Genomic DNA, 9,721 nt, shown 5'->3' with positions numbered 1-9,721 from the left:
AAACCGGTGTGCGGCCCCCCCAATTTTGATACCAGCGAAGGTAAAGCCACTCGGCTGAGGGCTGGTATTCTCAGGATGGGGAGCCCCACGTTATGGGGAGCCCCCCCAGCCTAAATATATCAGCCAGCAGCCGCCAGGAAATGCTGCATCCATTATATGCGACAGTCCCGGGACTCTACCCGGTTCATCCCGATTGCCCTGATGCGGTGGCAATTGGGGTAATAAGGAGTTAATGGCAGCCCATAGCTGCCACTAAGTCCTAGCTTAGTAATGGCAGGTGTCTATGAGACACCCCACCATCACTAAACTGTAGTGAAAGGAAATAAACACAAACACCGAAAAATCCTTTATTTAAAATAAAAGACAAGAAAAACACCCTCTTTTACCACTAATCCTCAAATACCCCTTCAGTTCCGACGTAATCCACACAAGGTCGAATGACGCTTTCAGCTCTGCTACATTGGAAGTTGACAGAAGCGGCCATTGAACACCGCCGCTCGCTGTGAGCTCCACGGAGCAACTGAAGTGAGTCGCGCTGTCAGCAATGACATCACTCAGGTTACCTGCGGCCACAGATGGATTCTCGGTTCACACTGCTACAACGGATCTGTTGCATCCGGTTTTCCACAATCTGCGACGGATCCGTTGCATCAGGCACAAACCGGATTGTGCCTGATGGCAAAAAACTGATGTGTGAAAGTAGCCTTAGTGGTTTTATTTAAACAGAAGGGTATATTTATTAGATTAATGGATGTTTTTTAGGTTATAATTTTGGCAACTATTTTTCAGAAATGATCTGTTTCAGGTATAAGATGAATGACCCGTCACATGACCTGTCACATGACCCCTGTGTAGGGATGGGGGGCCCCACAGGTCCGGAACAGCCCCGGGCCAGCCCCGGGCCCTGGTTACCCTTATTCCGTCCCTAGTGTTGGGTGGACCCGTACTGTAAAAGTCCGAATCCGTTCAAAAGTACCCATGCACTGACAACCCAGGGAACTGGGTCTAGAAACTCAGAAAATAAAGAGAAATTAAGGAAAAATAAAGAAAATAAGACTAAAGCAGGTGCGCTATACTTCCTGAATCTCCGATATTGCTGTAACTGCTTTTGGGCCGCTCAATAGCTTCATACATATTCACTGCTTTCCCCGCCCACCGACAGTCCTGGCATCTGTGACTGGTTGTAGTCAGACGCGCCCCCATCCTGTGTGACTGTGTGTCTGACTGCTTTTTTTATCACAGACGTTGTGTGTTTATTTATATTTGTGTAAAATAAATAAATAAAAATTGGCTTAGTGTCCCTCCATATTATGATACCCAGCACTTATCTTGGCTGTGTATCAAAATAAGCTGACAGCTGGGAGCTAGTATTCTCAGGCTAGGGAGACCTATGCTTATTGCCCCCCCCAGCCTAAAAATAGCAGCCTGCAGCAGCCCAGAATTGTAACATCCATTAGATGCGACAATCCCAGAACTTTACCTGGCTCATCCCAATTGCCCTAGTGCAATGATGTAAACATTTCAGCACCAAAGTTGCACCTCCTGGCAGAAAAACGCAACGAAACAGCAGCAAAACTGTTTTTGTGCATTTTTTTGCCAAGAGATACAGATTTGGTGCTGAAATTTTAAACCATAAATCACATGTGGTAGTGATGCGATTTTTTTTGCCTGGAGATGTACATTGGGTGCAGGATTAGGCTGTAGAAATTTCAGCTGAAAATATGCATCTCTTGGCAAAATCCTGGCAGTTTTTTGCCAGGAGATACAGGTCTGTGAACTCAGTGACCTCTCCTGAGGTGAGGTCGCTCAGTTCAATGAAATCACCTGAGGTCATGTTACCTGCGATGACTGGTGGAGGACCGTGGGAACCTCCAGCTCTGACTGCAAATAACCTGGGTGACATCACCACTCTTCGCGCAGATCAGTCTCTGCCTGAAGCTCTCAGCGGACAATCATGTTCTATACCCACTCACTGTCACTTCAGATATAGCTGTACATATTTTTGAAACTTTGTTGAATTTTCATTGTGCACCTGTTCACACGTAGTGTATGTGCTGGTCAGTGTTTTTATATTAGTGTTCCGTTCCTTTCTGACTCAGCGCTCCGCCCTTCAGCCAGAGCTTCTTCTTTTAGTATGATCCTACCTGCCCATTAGTTGCAGGTTTTTTAGCCTGTATAGAGGCGTGTTAGTATAGGGTCCCAACAAAGAGAGGTACGCCTTGTCGTTGGCTGTCGGGCTTACACGAGTTGGCCAATTTGTAAACCAAGTGTTTAATTTTTTCCAGTAGCAGTGATGCAGGGCCAAAATTCCTATATTTCATGTTTACATTTTCAGTGTGCACCTGTTTACACCTAGTGGATGTGCTGGTCGGTCTTTTTATATTAGTGTACAGATGTAGCAGAGCGGGAATGTTCGTGGGACCTCCTGTGGATTACGTCAGACCTGGGTGCGACAATACTGGGTGGCTGCAGGCTGCTATTTTAAGTTTGGTGGCCCAATAAGCATGGGTCTCCCCAGCATGAGAATATCAGCTCCCAGCTGTCAGCTTTATCATGGCTGGTTATCAAAATTGGGGGGGGGGAACCACAAGCTGTTTTTTTTTAAATTATTTATTTAAATACTTTTTTTTTTTAAATAGCCACATGTAGTTCCTCTTATTTTGATACAAAGCCAAGATAAGTAAAAAACCCCAAAAACCTGAGCTGAAACAATGTTCAGTAAACATGCAACATTAAGCATGTGAATTGCAGCCTTAAGACTAGAAAAAAACCAAAGAGCCAAGATAAGTGCACAGCTGAGGCCTGCAGCCTGTAGCTGTATGCTTTATCTGTGCTGGGTATCATATTATGGGGGGACCCTACGCAAATGTGCCACCCCCACGCCAGCAGCCGTGCTGCTCGGATCCGGATCTGCGGTATGGCTCGAGGGACTCTACCGGACCCGGGGGTCACGCGGACACTTCGAATGAAAAGGGGACGTATTTGTATGAGGGTTGTTGAAAACTGTCTGTGACGCCACCCACGGTGTTTTGTGAGATGCAGCACCACCACTACTGCTGTTGGGCTCCCGGGGCGATGGACTAGCAGCTGGATGTTAACCCCTCCGTGGGCAGGGATAGATGCCCCGGGGCCCAATGTCTCTGTGCAGGGGATGATGATGGCAGGGGCTGGCGTACCCGGTCAGGCCGGGGATGTTACTCACAGTTGAATAAATCACACAAGTCCTTTGGTAAACCAAGGTGATGGTGGCCGGTTGCCACAGACGGGTGTATCTGGTCCCACACCCGGGCCGGTGGTCAATGCCCCTTTCCTCTGCACTTTGTCTTTTCTTGTGTAGACTTCCCGGTGTGTAATGCAGGAGTCTGCTCCCGGTCCTTCGGTTGGGAGCCATGCCCATCAGACGCTGACCCGTGGGATCTACCGGACCCTGGCGGATGCCCTATCTCTCTCTGTGGGTGGTTGTCTACTTTTTGGCACTTAGGTTAGGACAGGACCTGGAATCTTGCCCTCAATCGGTTAATTAGCTAGGTCGTCGGTGCCGGTCCTGGCTTCAGAGTCCGAGTACCCCCTTGTGTGCACGATTTCCGGGTCGGTTCTCCGGTGTCGGTAGCGGCGGGCTACAACCCTGCCCCGGTCCACCTCGGATCTGCCAAGCCGTCTTCCCGTCTCCTGCTGGCGCTGACCACCGTCTGCCACCTAGCTAATGTGTCAGGGCTCCGACCCTGACACCTGTCAGCTTGAACTTCAGGCCTTGACTGCCTGAGCTCGACTCCTCCATTCCACTCTCCACTTGACTCCAAACTTATCTGAGTCTAAACTTATCTGACTGTTTTCCCGCCCCGGGCTCTCCAGACCCCTAGGTGGGCGTTTTCCTTCCGCCTGGTCCCGTCCACTGGTGTATCTGTCCTTCCCTGAGGGGGTGACTAGGATTTTGTCGGCTGGTTTAACCCTGTGTGGGAGCGGTGTTATGCGGGGGCCTAAAACTGTGTGACTACCTGGTTTTGCCAGGGCATCACACAAATTTTTTATTTATTTAATTTTACACCAATATACATATACACACACAGCATCTGTGATTAAAAACAGTCACAGACACTGTCACAGAGGGTGGGGCGTGTCTGACTGCAACCAGTCACAGACACTAGGACTGCCGGTGGGCAGTGGAAGCAGTGATTATGGATGAAGCTAATGAGCGGCCGCGGATGTAGAATGAGCGACCCGGAAGCAGTTACAGCCACACTGGAAACTCAGTAAGTGTATTGTGCTTGCTTCAATCCCCCTATTCCTTCTACCACCATTTTTAAGCAACAGATTCGGGTGAACATAGACTTATATGGGGACTGCGTCCGGTCAGATATCTAGGATTTTTTTTTAACCCAGTTGGACTTGCCTATCCCGGGTATCGGTGAATCTGCCCATCACTACTGACAGGGCCGACGTCAGCACCTGACACACCTGGGCAAGTTTCGGGGCCCTGGACTGCTGGGGGGCACTCTCAGTCAGCAGGGAGTGTGGCATACCGTCAATGGCAGAAGGCCATGCAACTGCTATGGGGCCCATGAATCAGGGGGGCCCGGTCCCAGCACTTGAACCGGGCCCCCCGCCACTGATCACCCTTCATCGCAAATCCCGATACAATTGAAAGAAATGATGATAGAGGGAGCAAAGCACTGCCTCTCTCATTCTCCTGCTGTCTCTGTGCTCTGACGTCTCAGCGCTGCAGAGCGCGATGACGTCACTATTGCACGCTGTGGTGAGATGTGTAGAGTGGCAGAACAGAGGGCACGTTAAGGACACCAGAGCAGCGGGGGAAAGTATGCATTTAATCACGGTGGCCAGACGACTACAGGGGTGCGTTAAACAATATGGGGGTTGTATGTTACATTAGGGTGTATAATACTATATGTGGGCTGTATGCTACTACATTAGGGTGCTTAGTATATGGGGCTACTACATGAGGGTGAAAATACTATATGGGGGATGTATGCTACTACATGAGAGTGCATAATACTATATGGGGGCTGTATGTTACTACATGAGAGTACATATTACTATATGGGGGCTGCATAATGCTATATGGGGGCTGCATAATGCTATATGGGGCTATATAATACTATATGGAAGAATATGGGGGCTGCATAATGTGGCGCCCTGGACTAGCCAGGTCGTCACAGGTACTACAACACACACCCCCACCCTGAGACAGGCACATCAGCCAGACACAAAATCCTTGTTGCCTCCCTCCAAGGGCTGATGTCCACACCAGGTGGGGTGGAGCCAGGCGGTTGACCCCGCCCACTGAGGAGTTCACAGTCCTGGAGGCGGGAGAAGGAAGTCAGTTGAGTTCAGGGCACTCAGGAGAAGAGTGAAGAGGTAGTAGAGGAGCAAACTGACTGTGTCCGGGTGTGTGGCCCAGGCACCAAGAGCAAGGTTAGCAGACGGTGGTGGCCGTCTGCAGGAGAGGCAGATCAACGCGGAACCGTAGGACCGGGGACGGGCGGTGGCCCGCCGGTACCGAACCGGGGAGTGAAGTGAAGCCAGCACACACAGGCAGGGCCTACGGACCCCAACCAGGCTTGGAGTCGACCGTCCGACCAGCAAGAGGAAATACAGCTACCGCCACAGCTAGAGTTCCAAGGGCCAGAGCCTACAGGCAAAAGGGCTCCTCCGGCACATATACATGCTGGGGAGCGAGTTACCAGTGGGAATCCATCTGGCCCGAACATACACAAAGGTGCAGGGAAAGGCAGCCACCACTAACCGTTCAGGAGAAGCCACAGCAGCCGGCTGCGGGACCCGTCCATCCAGCCGTTTGGTTTACCAGAGACTTTGCGTACCTTTGTGACTGAGTGAGTACAACCGTGCCGTCTGGCACCGCACTGCGCAGTCCAAGCGACCCTGCACCCATCCAACCCTGCCTCCCTGTCATCTCACCGGGCCCCAGGACCACCAACCCCTACCCATGGAGGGGGAAAACAAGATCCCAGCTGGTCCCTGCCATCGCTCCCGGGATCCCCGTCACCAGCAGCGGTGGTGCCCAACCTCACCACAACCCGTGGGTGGCGTCACGGACCAAATCCCCAAACCAAACTACCCCCTTTCACTCACGGGCGAGGAGAGCCGCTCGAGTCCCCGGATCTGGCCCACCGCTTGAGCCACCGAACAGCCATCGCAGCAGCGCCGGACCCGAGCGTTAGCGAGCGCAGCGGCGTCCTTCCCCGCCCGCAACACAACACTATAGGAGGAGCTGGACAGAGGCTGCTGCTAGCTTCCCCATATTAAAAATATCTCTAATGTGTATGTGTGTGTGCATGTATGATGTGTATATGTACGAATGTCAGTGTATATGACTGTATAGATTTGTCTATTTATATATGTTTTTCTGAATTTCTCTTTAAATATGTATATGTACGTATGACTGTATGTGTACGTGTAATGTCCTGGATGTGGATTCACTGGGCCGTGCACCGGACTCCCCCAGAGATGCAAGCCGGAGCTAACCCCTATACAGGGACTGTCCGGTCACCTCGCCAGACGGCCTAAATGCACGGTAGCCGGAACACAGGAGGTACAAAGTCCAAGTCCTATAGAAGTCTGCAAGAGTCCAAAGGGAACCGTAGGCAGGACGGATGACTGGAACCGGGTTCAGGTGCCGAGTAGAGACAACAGGCAGGATCCGGATCCAGACGAGATGTGCAGAGCAAGGTAACCAGGGCCCGGTGGCAGGATCCAACTGACGGATGATGGCGGAAACCACAGCAGACAGTCACGGACACTTCCTGGAGAACTTCGCAATTGGGACAATGTCAAGGTGGCAGACAGGCTCTGAGGAAGAGACAGCGTTAGTCTGGAGACAAAGCACAAAGGGACCTGAGCACCTAGCTATGGGAACACGTTGATCAGGCGCCACCCACCTGGAAAGGGAAGTCTTATATACCCTGCACCTGTATCAGCCATATCCTGTTCCAGGGATGCTGGGCCTATAAGACAAGGTGAGTGAGCGCGGCCCCGCCCTAATACACATGCATGAAGCCTGGGAGCCAGAGGCAACACAGGAGGCCGGCCACAGGGTGCAGAGGAGCCAGGGGCAAAGTCCCGAGCCGCAGCAAGCCGGGGGGACCGCCGAGCAGGGAGCACGAGGGACGCAGGAGAGCATGCGAGGGGAGCAGCGGCCGCGATCGGTGAGCACGTGGACCGGAACAGTGGGTACGGAGCGGCACCGTGACATTGAGACCGGATCAGTGGGTAAGGAGCGGTGTCGGGACACCAAGACCGGATCAGTGGGTAAGGAACGGTGCCAGGACACCGGGAGCGTGACAGTACGTATGCCTGTATGTATCTTTGCTTGTGCGTGTCTGCGTGTGGATGGAGCCCACGGAGACTCTTTCGCCCAAAGCCCACAAAAACCTGGAGCTGACCCTGACTACTGATATGTATGTGACAAATTCGGCAGAGCGTTGTAGCTTTCATTTTTAACAGTGAGCAGACCTTAAAGGCTTTGACCTAAATTAGTAAGGTTTCATGTATTCATAGGATAGGTGATCCACGTAAGGCCAGTTTCAGACCAGCATATTTCAGACTCTGTATATGGACTACAATGCCTGTACTGACCATGAGTTTTTTTCTCGACTAAAACGTACTGCCTCATATGTGTGTATGAAAGTATCATTTCAGACTGTAACGTATGCCTGTCTGAACTCGACTTATGTTAAATCTCAGTTTATGTAACTGATGTACATAGCTGACTCATCACCCCATTATCTCCAGCAGCCCATAGAGGATGGAGTTGTGGTGCTCATGGTCAACCTCGGCTCTACTAAGGTGAGTGTTTGTAAACTGAGAATCTATTTTTCCTTTTTTCCTAAGTCATATGCAGGGCTCGTTAAAGGGTCAATATTGACTCTTAGAATTGCTATTTCGAATAGATGGAACTAGAGTTCAAGTCCTCTTCCTTCTGAAGAGGCAATTTGCATATTTAATTTCCCAGAGGAGCATTGCATGGCCTATAAGTCTCATTACACAGGCATGTCATTCTTCACAAGGAGAAACATTACCCCTTAGACCCCTTGTGATATTTAATAATATCTAAGGTATAATATTCCTCCATATCAAAAATATATTCATTTAGAGCCATATTGAGCCATAATATTAAAAGCAGTAGTCATAGACCATGGGGATATTGTTTTATAGGGAAGAACACCACACACCCCATACCTGTGTCGTTAACCATTTAAAGGGGTTTGACATGGGTATAACATAATCTTTACAGCCATTCTATGTGACTACAATTTATAGCTCCACAATTTATAGCTTGAGCAGACAGACACACGACTGCAAGTATTTGCATACTTGCAGTTACATTGAGACTAGATGCTCATCCACTTCTCTCACTTATTATTATTTATTATTATAGCGCCATTTATTCCATGGCGATTTACATGTGAAAAGGTTTATACATATAAAGACAAGTACAATAATAATGAACAACACAAGGCACAGACTGGTACAGCACAAGAAAGGACCCTGCCCGCGAGGGCTCACAGTCTACAAGGGTTGAATGAAGATACAGTAAGTGAGGACAGAGCTGTTCATGCAGCGGTTTAGTGGAATAAGGGTTATTGCAGGTTGTAGGCTTGTTGGAAGAGGTTCCTTTTAAAGTTTTCCATAGTAGGCAACAATCTGATATGCTGGGGTAGAGCATTCCAGAGTATGGGGGAGGCGCGGGAGAAATCTTATATGCGTTTGTGGGAATAGGAGATTATTGGGGAGTAAAGAAGGAAATTTTGTGAGGATCAGAGGTGGCATACAGGTAGTTCCAGAGAGACAAGGTCACAGACTGGTTGCGGATGGCTTTGTAACTCATGGTTAGGGTTTTGAACTGCAATCTTTGGGCAATGGGAAGCCAGTGAATGGATTGGCAGAGAGGAGAGGCCGGAAAATAGTGAGGGGACAGGTGGATTTGCTGGGCATTAGAGTTTAGGATAGATTTGAGGGGTGTGAGCGGACTAGAAGAGATACCACAGAGCAAAGCAGGAGGTTGCATTAGTCAAGGTGGGAGAGGGCATGCACTAGTTTTTTTTGCAGCTTCTTGGTTAAGGAATGTATGGATCTGGGAAATATTTTTGAGTTGGAGTTTGCAGGAAGTGGAAAGGGCTTGGATATGTGGCTTGAAGGAAACAGCAGAGTCAAGGGTTATCTCTAAGCAACGAGCTTGCTTGACTGGGGAGATTAATCAGCCATTGACTTTGATGTATAGGTCTGTTGGAGGATTGAGTGAGATGGGGAAATCTGATGCATTTTGTTTTGTCCATGTTAAGTTTTAGAAATCAAGCAGAAAAAAGGAATGAAATAGCAGACAGACATTGTAGGATTCTCGCTAGTAAGAAGGTGATATCAGGTCCAGAGAGGTATATCTGTGTCTTATCAGCATAGGGATGATGCTGAAAACCGTGGGACTCTATGAGCTGTCCCAGGCCGAAGTTGTAGATGGAGAAGAGTAGGGACCCAAGAACGGTATCTTGGGGGACACTGAAAGATAGGGGGTGAGATGAGGAGGTGGTGAGTGAGAGGGAGACGTTGAATGTCAGGTCTGTTAAGTATGAAGAGATTCAAGATAGGGCCAAGTCTTTGATACCAAAAAATGAGAAAGTCTGTAGTAGGAGGGAATGGTCCACTGTGTCGAAGACAGAGAACAGGTCCAGGAGGAGAGGACAGAGTAGTG

Source organism: Anomaloglossus baeobatrachus, chromosome 5, assembly GCF_048569485.1.
Source record: "Anomaloglossus baeobatrachus isolate aAnoBae1 chromosome 5, aAnoBae1.hap1, whole genome shotgun sequence".
Classification (NCBI taxonomy): Eukaryota; Metazoa; Chordata; class Amphibia; order Anura; family Aromobatidae; genus Anomaloglossus; species Anomaloglossus baeobatrachus.
This window is presented reverse-complemented; position numbering follows the sequence as displayed.